Raw genomic sequence first — 20,000 nt, forward strand, 5'->3', positions numbered from 1 at the left:
TTGTATAGTTCTCAAAGTGAATGCAACAACATGAACTACTGTCATAGCCCTTCTACAACTGATTCCAATCTTACAACTGTCTCTGTAAATTCATGTTCCTAATTTACTGAAAGATATAAAGACAGATGGAAACAATGGTCAATGAGTATGGTAGCTATTGACAATACACAAAGAGATTGCAGCCAATGTCACCATCTTTTTACCTATTATTGCCTATGTAAAATCAAACGCCTTGAGAATTCTGCAAATCATGAACCTATCGTTCACATGTTTTTACCAGACGATAACAGTGTGTAGCCATATTATCTCTAATGCATTAGTTCCGAAGATTAAATTGTTGTCCAAAGAAAGCAAAACACACCAGGAAATTCACCTAAACACCAAATTAAGATGACCAAACTCTGAAACCCAAGCAAAATTCCAGAAAGTTGCAGTATTCATGCAATTATGTCAAGAGATTGTACCTGGTCCTGATTGAGATTCTCTGCAAAGGCATTACCTAATGGTGAAGTCACACATAATAGAAGTAACGGAAAGATCGTATTAATATCCAAACTTTTGGTCATTATGATGTAACAACGACGTATTAACAACAAAATCACCAACAATAGCCATGCTTCACCACCACATTACAAGGTTATGGTCCACACACCATGACGATGGTGTAGGTGGCTGTCTGCAAAAACATATGCTGTCTGTTTGTGCCAACTGTCATTTACCAATATGTTACCCTGGATAGGTGTGGTGGGTCGCATACAACCCAAGATTGAAAAAAAAAAAATCTTCTTTTTTTTGGCCATAATTTTTCATCCGTATTGGTTGAGAGTGATATCGACATGCGAGACCTCAGTTCAGTGTGCGCAGTAGTCGGGTGAGGACGCATTTCATCACAGCTCTTTTCCTTGTGCTATTTCTGAGATACCCTCGGGTCGAGCTCGACCCATTAATACCTAATTAAGGTAAGTTGTGTAATATTAAATTTTTATATAATTATCGAATGTACAGTAGTGTTTAGGCTAGTATAAAAAAAGGATTGTTGTAAAGTGTTTGTGAATGTCTTCTACACCTTATGTTTTTATAAAATAGCTTATAATTTCTCCTATTTTTGTAAGTTTGTACCTTTATGATAACTTAATTCTGATCATTATTTTATTTTTTTATTGAAAAATAATCAATAAACTTCATTCTAGCTACCATAATATTTTTCTGCAAATCCTCGAACAATTATAAAAGTAAATGACTCACTGAAATTGACACAGCTTCCTCCATTTCAGGTAGCTAATTTGACCTTCCAAGGTGATGTGGTTGGCAGCCATTTTGTGAGCTTATCCGACATAAGCTGGCATATCTCTATGTATTCCTCTTTTGTATAAAATTTCTGATATTTTCATGCATAAATACCATGCTCAGCAATGGATATAAGGATTTGTCTAGAAAAATTTCTTGATATATATAAATAAAAAAAAAATTGCCCCTTTATAAAACGTTAAATATTATCCAAGTGCATATTCTTTTACAAATTTTTGTTGTACATTAATAATATAATATCCTGTAAAAATTTCAGACACTAACTATGTCATTTACCTACCCTAAAAAATGTTGAAAAAAGGATAGATTTTTTGTAGTAAAAAAAAAAACATATGCTTTTATTCTCATTTCAGGAAACATATATATATATATATATATATATATATATATATATATATATATATATATATATATATATATACATATATATACATATCTATATATATATCTATTTATATATATATCTGTATATATATATATAAATATATTTATATATATATATATATATATATATATATATATACATATACATATATCTGTATATATATATATAAATATATTTATATATATATATATATATATATATATATATATATACATATACATATATCTATATACATATATATATATATATATATATATATATATTTATATATATATATAATCTATATCTATCTATATATATACCTATATATATATATATATATATATATATATATATATATATATATATATATATATATATCTATATTATATCTAAATATATATATTATATATATCTATATATATTATATCTAAATATAAATATTATATATATATATATATATATATATATATATATATATATTTACATATATATACAGTATTTCTATATATACATACATATATATATATATATATATATATATATATATATATTTTATCTATATATATACATATATCTATATATCTATATATTTATATCTATATATATACATATATATATGATATAGATGTATATATATCTATATCATATATATATCTATATATATCTATATATACTATATATATATATAATATATAGATATATATATATATATATATATATATATATATATATCTATCTATATATAATATATATATATATATATATATATATATATATATATATATCTATATATATATAATATATATATATCCATATATATCTATTTATATATATCTATATATACAGTATATCTATCTATATACTGTATATATATATATATATATATATATATATATATATCTATATTTATATATCTATATATATATATATATATATATATATATCTATATATATATATACATATATATATATATCTATATATATATATATACATATATATATCTATATATATCTATATATATATATATCTATATATATATATATATACATATATATATCTATATATATCTATATATATATATATATATATATATATATATATATATGTGTGTGGAAAAAACAGTATATTTCGCAACAAATATTTATATAACAAAGAAAGGTCACATTTGTCCAGCACATGTCGTCAACGTTGGTGTGAGAAAAGAAAAGAACTTTGTCTTTTGATAAATCACCCCCATTAAACAAAACCATACGGGAAAAAAAGTCTCCTTTACTTTTTAACTATATAAGTTTAGAATGGATATTTTTCCATTCAGTTTTACTGTTGAAAAGGTTTTATGAAGGAAGGGAGAAAACGACAAGCATTGAATGTAGTTCCAAAGGACATGACACGGCTACAAAGAAAGATAAACAATAAAATAGAAGAGAATAAAGAGAGAAAACTTATATGAAATATAGTTTTATGAAAAGAGAAAAACAAGAATCCCGTAAAAAAGCACAGCTCTTTCATGGGAACAATAATTAAACAAAGGTGACCTCTACTGCACATTTCGTCAAAAAGAAATTGAAATAATTCACCATTCTCGCTTAATATTTTCAAACTCAGATACTGAAGTTTTACATAGTTCCGACAAACAAAATAAACTAAATTACTTTCCGAGAGAAAATAAGAATATGCTTTAGAAGTAAAAATGTGTCGGAATTTTCTTTAGAAGACGAGGGATGTTTTAAATGTCCTTCCATCGTTTGGAATACCTGAAATGTCCTAAAATCCTGTAGTATTTCTTGATATTTGTGAATTTTTTAACTATCACTACAATTACATGGCTACTATTTTATTATTATTATCATTCTCTCTCTCTCTCTCTCTCTCTCTCTCTCTCTCTCTCTCTCTCTCTCTCTCTCTCTCTCTCTCTCAGATGCTCAGTTGTTCAAACATTTACTTGGCTCGTGCACAATGCATAAATAGGATATTTTTAAATGCTATTATATTCGATAAAAGGGATTCATAATGTTCAATGCAAATTTTCAACACACAAAATAACTATAGAGCACTTTTTATAGATTTTAGTCCAAAACCTTTGGATCTTTTGCTTTTGAGTCTCTCGTACCAAATACAGTATTACTTCAAACAGTTTTCTCTTTCAAGAAAATTTATGGATCTACGGCACGAAACATAATAGTGGAGTGTGATGTGATTCATGCGGCGGACTTATAAATTGCTATCTGTGTTTGAATAAGATAGAGTATATGATAAGATATTTGTAAACCGACCTAATTTATGTTCTACTTTTAGGTTTCATTTTAACTATCATTCACATGATCATAACGGACAATTAAATTTATACCTAAAACCATAAGACCTCATTATGCATGTTTAATCAAACAAGTGACAGCATTATAGAAAATAAAGTGACTGCCTGGAGAAGCTGAGGAAAGCATGGTGACTGTGGTGGCAGTAAGACATTGAAAAAGGTATAGAGTCTGTCTGAGCAGAGATCTGACAGTAATTTTAATCTTCTGGAAGCATTGTAAACGTTATAGAGGCTGTCTGAGCAAAGTTCTGGCAGTGATTTAGCCTTTCAGTTAGAGGATTGTGAGGTAAGATTTAGTGTCGGATTAAATTGATACACGTATTATAAATATATAGACCAGGGACAGAAAAGAATAAGAGCACACGAAAATATCTCTGGGTGAATCAGAATCTTTCACTGGCTAGGTTTGGAAACTATGAATGAGTAGTTGATCTGAGATTTGAATGAAAAGTCAATATGATATTTTTTTTTTTTTTTTGAGATGCAAAATCGCCAAATAGAGAATGAAGGATATTTTACGGGAATGTCTCTATAAATAATCATGATTATTGACAAAAAAATGGATATCAAGGATTATAATTTAGGACTCTTGGCAAGGAAAAAAGGGGTTGAATTAATTTTCTACTATGCTTGGGGTAACTTCTAAAGAATAATTTCTACATGTATATCTAAACGAAGAGATATATCGTTGTTGAAATGGGAGAGGAAGGGGAGCATAAATATGGATTTGAATGTATCTAGCTAAAAAAGCTAGTTTATCAAGAAATAAATTGGAAGAGCTTGCCGAGGAAAGGCATGATACATGAGCTACGATTAAAGCGAGAGTTTGTAAAATTTACTTGTGTGTAGGTATATATGTATATTTGTTTCTTTATTTATATGGAGAAGTTTAAAAAATAAAATAGGATAAACGCATATCAATATAAAGAGATTGTATCGGAAGGCCTAAAATAAAAAAATAAAAAATATCACCTGACATCTGAAATGACCCTTTATGGCACCACACCTGGCTAATGGGATATGATTTCCGCCCACATGAACACCTCAGAGAGTTTAGGTTCTCACAGGTAACTTGTTTTCTTCCGAAATATTGTTCTACAAATATATGTATATATGTACAGTAGGTACTTTACCGGCACCATATAAAATGTAAACAATACCTCTCAATAAATCAGTTCTATTGAAGAAACTATATGCTATTGGCTCCTACAAGGCAATATAGGCATTGTTCCTTATGTGGCCAAATGTACTTCTCTGGAATGTTTAAAGGCCTACCGTGACCATTTACTCTTTTAATCCGCGTCCGAATATCTCATGGGAGCAATATAGTAGATCTTTTTTGGAAGGGTGTTGCTCTTCTGGGGATTATCTTGTGCTACTGAACTTCCCCACTGTCAATTTAGGTCTACTTCTTTCTCCGTTGAATTGCCTACATATATTTGTTCATTCCAAGCTCGCATAAACTCTACCATTTTTCTACACACACACACACACACACACACACACACACACACACATATATATATATATATATATATATATATATATATATATATATTTATGTATATATAATATATATATTATATATATGATATATATATATATATATGTATATATATATATATATATATATATATATATATATACATATATATATATATATATATATATATATGAGAGAGAGAGAGAGAGAGAGAGAGAGAGAGAGAGAGAGAGAGAGAGAGAGAGAGAGAGAGAGAGAGAGAGAGAGAGAATTTTACAATTTTACATATCATTTAAGTATATGAAGATAGAACGTGTCACAACCATACATAGGTAAACAGGCGGAATTATCATTAGCTATTTAATGTATCTTCTGTTTATAGTAGCCACTTTTTTTCCATTCAGAGCATTCATAACGTGTTTTATGCTCAAAACGTCTTTTCTAAACAGAACTTCCCCACTGTCAATTTAGGTCTACTTCTTTTTCCGTTGAATTGCCTACATATATTTGTTAATTCCAAGCTCGCATAAACTCTACCATTTTTCTACACATACACACACACACACATATATATATATATATATATATATATATATATATATATATATATATGAATATAATATATATATTATATATATGATATATATATATATATGTGTTTATATATATATATGTGTTTATATATATATATATATATATATATATATATATATATAAATATATATAAGAGAGAGAGAGAGAGAGAGAGAGAGAGAGAGAGAGAGAGAGAGAGAGAGAGAGAGAGAGAGAGAGAGAGAGAGAGAGAGAGAATTTTACATATTATTTAAGTATATGAAGATAGAACGTGTCACAACCATACATAGGTAAACAGGCAGAATTATCATTGGCTATTTAATATATCTTCTGTTTATAGTAGCCACCTTTTTTTTCCATTCAGAGCATTCATAACGTGTTTTATGCTCAAAACGTCTTTTCTAAACAGAATTAATCGTGGCTTTGTAATAAATTCCAAATATTTCATTGTTTTCTCCTTTGTTTTGGTATCTGCTTTCATTATCAAAATCTAATATACTTTCGCATGAATGCTATGCCCAATTAAAAATATCAACTTATGTTTTATCGTCTTCGTAAAAGTATGTCAAAAGAAATAGTTTATTACTTGGGTTATGTATGTCATATTTATGATGATACAAAAGAATGCCAGGACCACTGTATATATAGATTTATTAATACACTTGTTATATATGCAAAACTTTTACGTAACCATTCGTCATTTATCTTAGTAAATTAATTTTAGGAGCTGAATTTATATTTATTAGTAATGAAAGAAAGTTTTCGATATCCGCCTTTCCATCGCATACAGTGGGTGGTTTGCCGTTTTAGAAAGAGTTGTAATAAGCATTGTAAATCAATATAATCGAAGATGGTGGTATATCTGAAATTAATTGGGAAATGAACCAACCATATATACTGTATGATTCACTTGTTTGCCATAATCAAACCCATTTTAGGCCTGGAAAACAATTTCAAAATTGGGAAGAATGAAGGACAATTAAGCAACGACCTTTCCCAGTGGGGGATTTAATCGCGATTTAACCCCGATGGAGGCCTGGAGGCCTTTCTTTCCTCCTATGTAAAGTATCTCAACCGTGGGTGGAGACGAGCCATTCCATGTCTTTATGCTCGCAGGTCAACTCTTAACATCTTAAGATAGGAATTAGCAGGGCTGTAAAATTTATTTTCCCCGTTTGAGAAGATAAATTTTGCTTTATTGCTGATAAAAGTTAGTAAACTGAGGGCATTTAATAATTGGAAAAAAAACTGTATAACTTTTGCTTCCTTCATATACCATACAACGGGAGAGGGATTATCTAATGTGGCAACGACTGCTATCGCCCATGCCCAACCATTTTCGTCATGAAGCGGCCGATAGGAAAAGAATGCATGTGTCACATCTATTTTCTATTTTAAATAGTTATGCGAGAAGTTTGAAAGTGAACGGAAGAAATTGCCTTTCCTATGCACAGACCTTAAAAAGTTATGAATACAAATGGAATGCAATAAAACATAACATATGTAATTAAGAAATTTTAGAGGCCTTTACAAAAGATAGAAAGAAAAAAATGTTATGCTGTGTAGGCAGGCGAGTTACCAGGCTTATGTGGCAGTGTATTGCCAGTGTTATACACACCCACACGTATATTGCAACAGTATTTTACTTTTTATTGTACATCTCGCTCTACACCTCTCTGCTAACAGAACTGGTTTAAGCCTGTCTATTTTCTAATGGATCTGTTTGAGTTTTTGTGACCCTCTTCCACTGAAACTGTTAGTTGCATTCACCTCGCCTCTTAGTATCACCCCAACTGGCGCCTCGTATATTAGTGATCAGAGGAGTGTTACCTTCCTCCCGCCTGGCCCCTCACTGCTGCCCCCTAATGTTTGAAGATACCGCCCACTGAATCTGCCTTAATGAAACTACCGCGCTTCACAAGCAGAGGAGCATTCCCCTGGTTCCAGCGTGCTTAGGGCCAGTTTCCCATTAAGGGCATGGCTCTGTTAAGCAACAAAGCAGATTATGTTCTCGCGGCGATTCCCGAAGACACTTTCTCGGAAATCTCCGATTAGCTATGTGAGCAAAGGGACACCCCAATATCATACAGTGCCCACAAATCATATCTCCTGGAGCAGTACTCGCCATCAACGGCTGCCCACACAGCAAAACATTTTCAGTTCTCTCAACAACCGTTGGGGAACCAAAAGGCTTCGCTCCCACTCAGGGAAATGACCATTATTGCTCACCTGTAACCTGCGGTAGACGGCTCTCCTCGTTAAGGGAATCTACTTCGTGCCCTTTGGGTACAGCGGCTACTTGAACCTGTACGTGCTGCCATCCCTGATGTCGATATTTAGCTCATGAAGGACCTGATGACCAAAGTCGACACCCTTATGAACAGCCACTTCACCCTTTCAAGACGAAGTGGACAACTATTCAACATTGACCGAAGCTGATGGAAATATGGTAGGATACAGACGCCGACCACGTGATGTGCCAGAGCAGTGAAAACGTTGCCCACTACCCCCATATACCACCGCTCGCCTACACCCCAACCAACGTCCAGCCACTTAGTGATGCCTATCGGCCACAGTTATGCTACTGTCACTCCAAATTCGGAGTTGCTGCGAAGAAATGTGCAATGGTTGACAGTGGCAAAAAAACATACGAGTAGGACATCGCTTGTGGCGGTGGCCTCCCGTCACTAATCTTTTCTTTTTACATGATGCAAGTACGGGCGTGCAATTTTTGGTAGAGACGGGTGCTTGCCGTTCTCTTCTGGCAATGCCACTCCCCAGCACACGACGTACTCCGTCTAAGTCTCCTGACGTCCACCTGGTAGCTGCCAACGGATCTGCGATACCCACCATCAGTTATGAAACCATCACATTATCGTTTGGAAGCATTACATATATTTGGAAGTTTCTCGTTGCTGACGTCATATTGCTAATCCTCACTGTGGATTTCCATTTACATTTCCACCTCCTGGTTGATGTTGTTCACCGAAAATTAGTCAATGCGGATTCGTACTCCTCAACCTCGACACCTCTCCATCCTATCCCCTTAGATTGCTCGCCACATCAGCGCACCACGGATGCTTACGGCCACCTCCTCAAGTTGTACTCGGATGTTTTCCGTCCAGAACTTCATCAAACGGTTCCCACCAAATACGGTGTCTATCACCATGCTCATAGTATTTGCCAGATTCAGGTGTCTTCCACCGGATCATTCAGCAGCCGGTAAACAATCTTTTGCTGAAATGGAAGAAATGAGCCTTTGCCAATAGGTCTCAAGCCAATGGTTGTCACTTTTACACATCGTTCTGAAGTAAGATAGCTCTCTGTGTCTGTGTGGAGATTTCAGGTGCCTGAACATGCAGACAGAACCTGATAATTACCACTTCCCAAACATCGCCAATGTGACCTCCTACTTGCACAAATCGAAGGTTTTCTTCATGCTCGACCTCCAGAAGGGGTATTATCAGGTACCCATGAACACAGAAGACATCCCCAAGACCGTCAACACCATCCTATTCAGTACATACGCCTTCAATTACTTCTGATTTGGCCTTCGTAATGTTGGGGGCTACTCTTCAATATCTCATGGACAGTATCTTAGGGGACCTCCCTTTTGTGAATGTTATGTGGACGACAGACATGTGTTCTCTTCCTCCAAAGAAAAACACCTCCATCATCTGCACATCATCCTCGATTGCTTACAACAGAACGGCCTTGCAGTCCGGTACGACTAGTGTACTTTTGGCGCCAACAAAGTATAATTTTTAGGGCACCGCATCACTCTTGAAGGAGTCCACCCGCTACCCGAGAAGGTAGCAGCCATTCAGAATTTCTCCACGCCCTCGACCGTCAAAGCACTATAAGATTTCTTGGGCATGATCAACTATTATCACCGTTTCCTGCCAGCCATCGCCACCACTCTTGCCCCCTTTAAGGGCAAGCCAAAAGACCTGCAATGGGGTCCCCTTCAAGAAGCGGCCTTCTGTAACGCAAAGAATGCCTTATCAACCGCTGCTGCTCTCACTTTTCCCGTGCCACACGTACCTCTCCTTCTCTTTACCGATGCCACTATTAGGGCAATACTCGAGCAGGTGGTCAACGGCTCACACGACCCATTGGCCTTGTAGAGTAGAAAACTATCCAAGGCGGAATCCGGCTACTCTACATTCGACTGTGAATTGCTGGCGGTGCACTTTTGCCACTTCTTGGAAGGTACGCCTTCGGCATTCACACAGACCACATACCTCTCGTGCATGCCTTCACTCAACACTCCAACTCTTGGTTCGCCCAGTAAAGTCAACATCTCTCCGTCGTGTCTGAATACAATTATACCCTTAAAGACGTCTTTGGAAAAATGAATCCCATTGCCAATACCCTTTCAAAAAATATTGGCCACTATTCACCTGGGATTGGATTACAACATCTTGACAGAAGCTCCACGAAAAGATCCAGGTACCAAGCATTTAGGACATCCTGCACATCCATCCGTTGGGAGGAAAACCCTCTCAACAAGTACATCGCCACCCTACTCTGTGACGTCAGCACTGGTAGATCTAGAGCATGGATACCTGCTCCCATGTGCTGACAGGTGTTTAATTCCATTCATGGCCTTTCACATCCCTTACACCGTTCTAATGCAGAGCTACTGAAGTCGAAGTTCATTTGGCATAGAATTACTAAGGATCCTTAGTAATCTGTACTTCATGCCAAACTTCATAAGTACATTGACACACGGATTCAGGAGTGGGTACCTTTCCTCAACCTCAACGGCCCTTTGCCCACATTCAAATCGATGTTCTAGGTCACCTATCCACATCACAAGGACACTGTTACCTGTTTACCATCATTGATTGCTCCACACCTTGTCCTAACGCCATTCCCATGGATATTGCAATGTCCGCCTCATGTACATCTGCCTTACTCTCAGGATGGATAGCGAGATTTGGTATCTCTGAGCATATTACTTCTGATGGGTACCACTTTCACCTCTCAACTGTGGATATCATTACGTATCTCCTGGGAATCACCCAACATCAGATAACCGAGTACAACCCTGCTGCCTACAGAATGGTTGAACGTTTTCATCGCACCCTCAAAGCAACTTTGATGTCACGCTGCAAGGACTCCAACTAGTCTACCAAGCTCCCCTGGGACCTACTGGGACTAAATACCACTCCTAAAGACACCCTGGATTTCTTGGCAGCTGAAATGGTACATGGCAACCTGTTTGTCGTCTCTGCAAAATTATTTCCGTCTGCAACCTCCTCCAACAATCTCCAGCGCCTACATCACGTTGTGGAAAATTTGCTCTAAGCAGCCAGACTTACAAACCTAAAGCTAAGCAACACATACCGACAGATCTGCATTCGGCAATGGACGTTTTCAAGCGAAATGACACTATCAAGCCACCGTAATGCCCTTTTACACGGTATTTTCTTTTTTATTGTAAATCTTGCTCTAAACCTCTCTGTTAACAGAACTGGTTTAAGCCTGTCTATTCTTGAATTGATCTGTTCAAATTGTTGTGACCACCTTCCACTGAAACTGTTGTTATAAAAGCTCGCAGTCTGTTGAAATAAAGTTAGTTGCATTCACCTCGCCTCTCAGTTATCACCCAACTGGCGTCTCATACAGATGTCTCCTGTTCACATGCTTGTTCAAAGGGGTTATGGATGGAGAAAAGAGAGAGGTCAAATAAAAAAAAAAACAATGGGTGCAGCTTTAAAATTCAATGATAGGAAAATGGTTCATGTATAGACTGTGGAATGGCTGGTGTTGGCATCTGATGCACGAGAGGATGGGGACAGTTAAAAAACGGCAAATTATTAACATTATTATATTCATTACCAGCTTACCTACAACACCAATTGGGAAGCAGGGTGCTATATGCTTGACTACCCCAACAAGGAAAAATAGCCCAGTGAGGAAAAGAAATAAGGAAATGAACAATATGAGTACTGAATAAAGAATATACACCATCTTTATATGTAAATATGTGTGTATATATATATATATATATATATATAGTGTACACAAAAATAATATATACGTATAAATATATTCACATATATATACAAATACATATGTAAATATATAAATATATATATATATATATATATATATATATATACACACATGTAATATATATATATATATATATATATATATATATGTATACATATATATATATATATATATATATATATATATATATATATATTTGTGTGTGTGTGTGTGTCTCTTAAGAACACTGATTTGCATGTTAATGACCTCATCTTATTGATCTATATGATTGTGTATTCATGCTAAAGTATGACAAGAAGTTTCTCATGAATAATATAAAACCATGTGAATAAATGTTTTACAGTAAACTTTAACCTCCCGGGCAAATACCTCCTAACCACCAGCTTTGACAGCTTTAATTAATACAGACAGGCGAGTTCACTGGAATGAATCGTTCGCTTGGGGTTGCAGCTAACATCAGCTTCTCTGACACAGTCATATTAATAAAAATATCATGAATTCTGTGAGTAACAAAATCCTGACAGCCCATAAAATTCTCTTTTATATAATTTTTCAAAACCTGTTCTCACAACAAACAGCTGCAGACAAGTTTTCATAAATTTGCATTAGCTCAATAAACGTGATCAGCTATTTGAAGAACTGTTCATTTAATTTCATGTCGAGTAACCAAGTGAAAATCTCAAGATGAAAAGTGAGGCTCCTAAACATTACTAGCACAATGATAATTGATGAGCCAAAATAAATCTATGGAATAGGAGCAAAATCTTATTTCACCAAACAGAGCAATTAGTTGATGTCCTCTTAGACAACACAAACGAAACAAAAATTACAAGTACATTGTACCTGTATTTTGAAAAGTTTCAATGACTGGAGGAACAGCATTATGAACTATAATGTCAAAAAATCCAACGATGATGTACATTTTTAGAATTTTTCATATTTACGAAAAGTGGAGCAAAAAATCAGAGATGAATGAATCACATATATTATAAAAAAAGGCTTCCGTTTCATCTATTCTAATAGAATAGCCAAGGGACTCAAAATAACTTCCCCACTGTGATTTCTCCATATTCGTAACAACGAGATATCAGATAACCTGATTTCTCCAGATGAAGACAATCTGGGATTACTGACCCAGAAACCTATTTTAAAAATTATTAAAACAATGATTAATTATCTATATTTCGGGGTTAAATCCCATTGCTACATATTTACCTGTAAGCTATTACTGATTCCAACACTATCTTTTTCCAACAAAATTTGATTATAAGTAATGTTGGAGAGTTTTCATGCATAACTGTGGTTTCCGCAAATGTTAACTTCCTGACCTAATGTTGATGTGAAGACTAAATTTTATGAGAATTGGCAAACTATCATATTTCAGAAGGGAGAAGATTAACAACATACTCTTTAGCCACTAAGACTAAGAAAATGTACTCAGTTTTGATATTATATTTCTTAAAATTTCTCCCTCGTCAAATCATTATTACAATTTCTCTCGGCAAGCTACTACGTAATTCTGAGCCGTTATACATAGCATTTCAGCAACATCCTTTTATCAAAGCATTGGATAAGCTGAATGTTTTGAAGTGTATATTCTATAAAACTACCTAAATTTTTCAATTATTACTTAATACCTAAGTTCACTATGTGGTGCGTATCAAAGTATAAGAATAGGTGTAGTTTCCTAGGCCAGACCCATCTAAATTGGAGGTAATGGATTTTAACACAAGTGAGACGTCAGGAAGCTCCTCCAATAGTGGAGAAGTTTACAAATGGGGTAAACATCTCTTCACTCTAGTTCACGCAGATGACATTCAGTAATTGATATCAGTATCTATTCAAAGCTTCTGCAATATCAATTTTCGTTAGCAGGATTTATTCCCGCCCCCTTGATTAGCCTATATTATCTTCCTCAATAATTTTATCATATTACTATTTTATGGAGGTTTCACTGCAACTTCCACAGTAGTTGCTGGGACTATGTTTTTATGATGGAATTCTTCCATTTCATTAAGATTTGTATTGTTCCTACTTAACAAAAAGTTCTAAGTATGTAATTTATCAACCCAAAGAACCAGTCTATAGCTCGTTTGTTAGATCTACATAAATTCTGAGCAGTATTATTTGAAAGATAATCCGTTTCATTTTACCACAGGTTTTAACACTATAGCCTTCTATTGGCAACAAGTCACTATCGGTCACTAAAAGTAGAATTGAAATGAAAAGCAATAATACCCAATTTCCCTCAATTGTTAAGTGGTGTGAAGAGCAATGCCATTACTTTATTCTAGTTCATGTAATCCACTGCTAACTTGATTTCCATTTCTTATTTATCATGCCAACTAAATAAGTGTGAAGCGATATTGTATTCTTTAGCCTCCGGCAACATACAGTAGAGTACAAAGTTTGTCTTATTGAATAATCGAATGTAGATTCAACATTAAACTTATTTAAAGAAATAAATGTTTTGACACGAAATCTTATAAATATGACTGACGGAGAAAGAAACAAAAGCAAAAACATAAACATATCTTGCAACCGTCGAGGTGAATGTCTTCATGAAAGACGGCAATTTATCATCGAACTATGTATATATATATATATATATATATATATATATATATATATATATATATATATATATATATATATATATATATATACATATATATATATATATATATATATATATATATATGCATATATATATATATACATATGAGTAATTACACAGAGAAAGGCAAGTATGGGTGACAGGAATATAGAAACCAATAAGCGCTTCTTAAAAGAATTATTGTACTATACCTATACCAGTAATTTAGAACAAACGCCTATTTGAAGGGGTACGAGTTATTGTTATACTACATATGAAAATATAATGATGTAGAGAAACCTATAAAAATAGCTATACAGGATCAGGAGAGTTAATCGATATTAAAACGGAAGAATGTTCTGACAGGTATGAAATCAAACGAAACTTAATCTTGTTAAAACCATATACTTGAGAAAATATAGATCTACTTATTCTTTATCGAGAAGGCGTACTAAGCGAGACAAGATTCTTGTTTCCCAAGAGAGCTATGACAAGACATAACGCTAAGACCAGAAAAGGGTAAAATTCACTCAAGCCTGGGAAACTATTTCAATTAAAACTTGTCAAGACATGAGTGATTAAACATTATAAGTGAATATGCAACAAACATTTATGTACTTTTATCTGAACCCAGTCGCAAAAGAAAAACCCAGAAACTTTACTGGAATCCAGATACGCGTAAAACGTCACGTTTCATCTCCCTTAAGGATAATTTATGCTCCAAGTGTCAAGGGGATTCATAGGCCTGTGTGACATGGAAGTGATTTACAAGGATAGAGGGAGGGGGAGAGGACAGGAGTAGGGATAAAAGGTCAAATAAAATGCAGAGAAAAGGAAAGTGAAAAAATATTGCAAGAGATAAATGACAGGTCATGGCTTTTCCCAGAAAAATCTGGATTTAATCCTTTTAAATGACATTTCAGATACTAAATGTGAATAGGTTGCAGGATATGAAGAACGACGTGACTATCATTTTGTCCTTGACACTAAAATGCATTTTTTCAATAAGCACTGATAATCGAGAATGTTACTTACAGAAAGAATGACAGACATAACACACACATAATATATATATATATATATATATATATATATATATATATATATATATATATATATGCGTGTGTGTATGTATGTGTGCGTACGAGAACATTAATATAGAGAAGGTGGTCCCTTAGCAATCATATAAGTTGGATTTACGAAAATAGGATAATAAAGGTTTAATAGAAAACAGGCCATGACTTAGATTTGAACTAAGACCTTAGGTACAGGTATTTAAAAAGTATTACACAAAATTTCTTTGCCCTAGGCAAAATCATTAATATGGATAAGGCTACTTCGAGCGACCGATTCTATGACACGAGCACGGTTGAGATACTAAGACACGAGTCGTACCAAAGGACAGCCAAATCCAAGGTCTATAGAATCTATAGGCCTTGGTCAAATCATTATTAACGAAGCCCCAATAGCAGGAGTGTAAAACCGGCAGCCCTAAGGCCGCATGTGACCCTCAATGAAGCATCTGGCGGCCCTCCAATTTATCACAGAAAACACAAAATGTCACTATAGACAGCCATTTTACATAGTTTGGGTAAAAGATATGCCAGTAAATGTTTGACCGATGCAAAATAAATTACACTCTAAACATGTATTAAAATATATCGCATTGTCGTTTCCAGAGCTGTTCTCCATTACAATGTTTTTTTAATATACAATTACTGTATATTCAGAAACTACCCTTATATTATTCTCATAAAAACGTTCAAGATATCTAAAAAAAGCATTCCTTGAAGGGAAATTCAAAGTGTTATTCATTGCTTCCCTTGTCTCTAAGTGGATGCTATAAAATGTCATTTATATGACTTTCTGAATTTCATACCACGTAAATAAGATTTTCATGAGTTATCTTCCACCCGCAAAATAAACACTATACTGTATATCTCATTTGCTTATACCAAAAAAGTGTAAACTTACCTGTATTAGATATTTCTATGAATAATTGTTTGGTTTGGTGATGATGGATACTCTCTTATCTCCTCTTTTATCCACCATACAGATGATCTTTTATTAGACTGGATTGACATCTTCAGTTTGGCCGTCACAAATTGTTTAGTCTGTCGATATTCTGTGAATTCAAAATATAAATATGAATATGAATACTGTATATATATGAATATGTGTATATATAATATATATATATATATATATATATATATATATATATATATATATATATTATATATATATGTATATATACATATATACACACAGACACATATACCGGTAAATATTTGACGTACATGCATTTACTCTGTGAGAGTATATATATATATATATATATATATATATATATATATATATATATATATATATATATATATATATATATATATATATATATGTATATATATATATATATACATATATACATATATATATATATATATATATATATACGTATACACACAAGTATATACAGTATTATATACACACACATATATATATATATATATATATATATACAGTGTATATATATATAAAAAAATATAAATATATATACACACATACATACCCACTGTATGTAGTTAGTATATACATATATATATATATATATATATATATATATATATACACACACATATGTGTATCCATATATAATTAAGCATGCATAAATTTATGTATATATAAGATATACAAATTATCCATAGCATCAATCGCCAGCTAATTTCTCGAATTCTTTAAAGTTGTTGGATACACTAAATCTCGACAAGGAAGGTTAAAATGTAACACTATTCCAATGAAGCGAGAGCCCTTTTTAAACTCCCAAAATAGATTGATGAACTGGCACCGAGTGAACAAAGACAGACAATACCTGAAGCGTATATTGTTCTAAAAGATAAAAAACAAACACACAAGCTTTTCATACAATATAATGGTTCGAAACTATTCTTTCAATTTTCCCCCGGTTTTGCTGAACCCTTTTCTTTTGCAATGGATACCTGATTCACCGTTTGGTTCCGTCAATGTTTTTATAGCTACTTATAACTCTCCATCTATTTACTATTTTTTTTTCTTTTTTGGTGAAGGTTGTTTACACGCTACAATAGATGTATTGAAGTTTTCGTTTTTAATTCGATCAATATTTTTTCAGTATGATTAATACCAAACTTCAAGGACAGATTTCCCACTCTTTCAGCAACACAATAAGGAAAGTTTTATCAGTGGTTTATAAACGAACTTTATTACACATTCAGTTTTATGTCTACCCAAAAAAAAAAAAGTCTGCAAAAATAAACAAAACTGCTGAATTATCGAATCAAATACGAAAATTTTTCCATCCATATAATTTCAGTGTGTTATTAATGGACCTAGCGTTTGTAACTATGTTTGGGGTTGATAAAAACAATTATATCTTACTTATGTTTCCATTTGCATCTTCCCAGATTAGCATATAGCTCTAAACAGAAGAAATAAAATAATCCAGATTTGTATTTCTATCTATTCTGGCGAAAAATAAATCAGATTATTTATGCATATTTAACAATAACAATAAACCTTTAATACGATTCTTCATTAAAATCCCGTTGCAATGATACGAGGAATGTGAACCAAAATCTACGAGAATTAAAGCACATTCAATGTGTCAATGTACACTAAACGAAGTTATTAATAAGAAAAATGGTGCATTGCCAAGAAGAACGGAAAGTAACTCATGATATAATCGTGGACGAGTGAGAGGTTTACCTGTCAGAAGTCTAAGGGGGTAAGAAAATACAAAGATCTATCGATGGTTTAAGTCACAAAAGCTTAAGTTCGAAAAAAAAAACTTGACAATGGTTTCCCCTCTGGAACCTAGGCACCTTATCTATTACCATTTTGCTGATCTATTTCGCCCTAATAAAATAACAAAACTGCAATATATATCTATATATATATATATATATATATATATATATATATATATATATATATATATATATATATATATATAAGTGTTAAACAAGTTAAAGTCAAGCGATCATCGAATAGTGAGAAGAAATATTTTTTAGAACTAAGGAAAGAGAAAGTGAAATTAATTTTAAGAAAGAAAATAAACACTCCTTTAATAAGAGTAAAAATCTGATGAGTTTAGTTTAGAAATACAAAATATGTACTCCTAGCTACATGATGGAATGGAAGCAATTAAGGATGAAATGAACAGTGATTTAACAAAATTTGTATTGGAATCAGCAAGAGAGGTAGGTGGAAGAGTTCCTAAACAAGATCATGGAAATCTATCAGAAAAAAACAAACACCTAATAAGGAGAAGATTGAAAATGATGGTTAAATCCAAGAGAGACGGAATACAATTAGCAGAACTATCCATAACAATAAATAAACTAGAAACCCTAGATACTCTTAAACACAATCAGACCAAAATTGAAGAAACACTAAAGAAAGGAAGAAGCATCAAATCGATGAAAAGAAGACTTTGAACAGGACGCCAACAGATTCTTCCTTTAAAGGATGAAAATGAAAAGATTATCTACAATAGAGCTGAAGTGATAAGAATTGGATGGAATTTCTATACAATGCTATACAATAGTGATATAAGAAATATATTCAACAATAGAAATAATGAAACACCTGAGGCGGTACCAAACGTAACAGTAGGAGAAGTAAAGAAAGCATTAAAAGGCATAACAAGAGGCAAAGCAGCAGAAGATGTCATAACAATTTATTAAATAATAGATGGAAGAAATTTCATAGTAGTAAAACTGGCTGAACTCTACGCCAAATGTCTGCAAATCCGCTCTATACTTAAAGCTTGGAAAAACTTCATTATACTAATTCACAAAAAGGGAGACACAAAAGACCTGAAAAATTACCGACCAATGATTTTACTCTCCGTAATATTATAAAATATTTACAAAGATCATATTAGGCCCAATGGAAAGACAGCTAGACTACTATGTATGGTATTTATAAACTATGAGAAAGTTTTTGATTCTGCCAAAACATCTGCAGTAATGAAAGACCTTCAAAAACAAGGAACTGAAGAATCTGGTGTTAGAACACTTGAAGATATCTATACAGGAAGTACAGCAATCCTAGTGAGAAAATTCCGATTGAGAAAGCAGTTAGACAGGGAGACCCCATCACTCCTAAATTATTCACAGCATGTCTAGAAGTAGTTTATAAAAATTTAGACTGGAAAAATGTAGGAATTGATATCAATGGGGAATACCTTAACAAATTAAGATTTGCAGATGACAGTTGAGTTTTGTGAATCATGGGAGGAATTACAAAAGATGTTAGAGGATTTGAATAGTGAAAGCAGAAACTTGCAGCCTT

General features: G+C 33.1%; 1 long non-coding RNA gene across 3 annotated transcripts in view; it reads right to left on the bottom strand.

The window, feature by feature from the left end:
- The window catches only part of LOC137632001 (uncharacterized), a 494,817-nt gene that overhangs the window by 158,230 nt on the left and 316,587 nt on the right, over positions 1 to 20,000 (bottom strand). For all 3 annotated transcript variants that reach the window (XR_011041987.1, XR_011041986.1, XR_011041988.1), the window contains one exon: positions 16,641 to 16,791. This is a non-coding gene — a long non-coding RNA (uncharacterized lncRNA). The remainder of the gene's footprint in view (positions 1 to 16,640; positions 16,792 to 20,000) is intronic.

The sequence above is a fragment of the Palaemon carinicauda genome, chromosome 40 (assembly GCF_036898095.1).
Source record: "Palaemon carinicauda isolate YSFRI2023 chromosome 40, ASM3689809v2, whole genome shotgun sequence".
NCBI classification, from domain to species: domain Eukaryota; kingdom Metazoa; phylum Arthropoda; class Malacostraca; order Decapoda; family Palaemonidae; genus Palaemon; species Palaemon carinicauda.